Source organism: Trichechus manatus, unplaced genomic scaffold (genome assembly GCF_000243295.1).
Source record: "Trichechus manatus latirostris isolate Lorelei unplaced genomic scaffold, TriManLat1.0 scaffold00134, whole genome shotgun sequence".
In the NCBI taxonomy this organism is placed as follows: domain Eukaryota; kingdom Metazoa; phylum Chordata; class Mammalia; order Sirenia; family Trichechidae; genus Trichechus; species Trichechus manatus.
In genome coordinates, this window is record NW_004444070.1 from 6291177 (window position 1) to 6293147 (window position 1971).

The 1971-nt window shown below is 47.4% G+C and overlaps 1 non-coding gene across 1 annotated transcript; it reads right to left on the reverse strand.

The window, feature by feature from the left end:
* Positions 1–240: 240 nt before the first annotated feature.
* On the reverse strand, positions 241–311 carry TRNAG-UCC (transfer RNA glycine (anticodon UCC)). The gene has a single exon. It is a non-coding gene; the product is annotated as a tRNA-Gly (tRNA).
* Between the last annotated feature and the right edge of the window lie 1660 nt (positions 312–1971).

The following is a 1971-nucleotide window of genomic DNA, read 5'->3' on the forward strand; positions in this document are numbered from 1 at the left end:
CAACTCACAGCACCCCCACGGACAATGGAACAAAATGCTACCCGGTCCTGCACCATCCCCATGATGGGTTTCGGATAAGACCGTTGTGATCCATGAAGTTTTCATGGACTGATCGTCAGAAGTAGATCACCAGGCCTTTCTTCCTAGTCCATCTTAATCTGGAAGCTCTGCTAAAACCTGCTCAGCATCACAGCAACAGGCAAGCCTTCACTGACAGATGGAAGGTGGCTGCGCTTGAGGTGCACTGGCCAGGAATCGAACCTGGGTCTCCCGCGTGGAAGGTGAGAATTCTACCACTGAACCACCACTGCCCCCACTCAGTCAATTCATAGGGTCCTAAAGTTACTGTAGAACTTTCGTGTTGCAGTGGTTAAGAACTTGGCTGCTAACCAAAAGGTCAGCAGGTTGAATCCACCAGCTGCTTCTTGGAAACCCTAGGGGGCAGTTCTACTCAGTCCTATAGGGTCGCTATGAGTCGGAATCGTATCGACTCGACGGCAACGGGTTTGGGTTTTTTGGGTAAAGTAGCTGAAATACTTTCTCTCCAACTGTAGTTTTCTTGGATCAATAACATTTGATATTCTGGTAGGAAAACTGGGATTTCTCGTGTAACAGAATGCAAATCATCATTCATGGGCTTACATTTCAGAAACGAAAGCAGCAGCCCGACAACAACATCGTGAGATGTTCACTCATGTCCTTTGTTCAACTTCCTTTCAGAGTGGGGTTTCAGGGCGAAATTCCCATGTAGGGTTGAGACCTTCTGCTGGGGCTCTGTTTGGTTCTATCAAAGTCTCCAATCAATGACCTGCATTACCGTTGCCTGTTACAGAGAGATGAAAACATAACACAGGCAGGAAGCATGTCCAGAGCAGCGTCCATTTGAGCTGGAGTAAACAAGCCAGTTGCTGTCGAGCTGACTCCCATTCAGCGCCCCCAAGTGTGTCAGAATAGAACTGTGCTCCATAGAGTTTTCAGTGGCTGACTTTTCAGAAGTAGATCACCAGTCTCTGGGTGGACTCGAACCCCCAGCCTTTCAGTTGGCAACTGAGTGTGTTAACCATTTGTACCATATCTCACAAATGGCTAACATAAGGGGAATTTACTACAAGGTATCAACTAACTTACAAAATGGACGACTAAGGTGCGCCTGACCCAAGCCATGGTATTTTCAGTTGCCTCATATGCATGTGAAAACTGGACAATGAATAAGGAAGACCGAAGAAGAATTGACTCCTTTGAATTCTGGTTGGTGAAGAATATTGAATATACCATGGACTGCCAGAAGAATGAACAAGTTTGTCTTGGAAAAAGTACGGCTGGAATCTCCTTAGAAGCAAGGATGGCGAGACTTTGTCTCATGTACTTTGGACATGTTGTCAGGAGGGATCAGTCCATGGAGAAGGACATCAAGCTTGGTAAAGCAGAGGGTCAGCGAAAAAGAGGAAGACCCTCAACGAGATGGATTGACACAGTGGCTATACAATGGTTTCAAACACAGCAGCGATTGTGAGGATGGCGCAGGACTGGGCAGTGTTTCCTTCTATTGTACGTGAGGTCACTATGAGTCGGAACTGACTCAATGTCACCTAACAACAGCAATAACATTAAATTTTTACAGAAGCAGATTGCCACACCTTTCTCCCTTGGAGTGGCTGCTGGGTTCAAACTGCTGACCTTTCGGTTCGCAGCTGAGTGGTTAACCACTGCGCCACTAGGGCTCCTTGTGCCTTGCACATAGAAAGGGCTAAATAAATGCCCATTTAGGGGAATGACGTGGCAGATGTTCAGGGCATGGTGTGTTCTGAGCAGAGTGACCCTCTTTCACTGGCAGAAACCTAGCAGTCACAATTAGTTCTCTCTCTGAATGGTCCAAGGTTAATTTTAGCCTCCTCCACTGTGAGCTGCCGGGTCTGACATTTGCCTGTAGATCCTGCTGTCTGGCTCCTGACGGGACGTGGCTACGTGAGC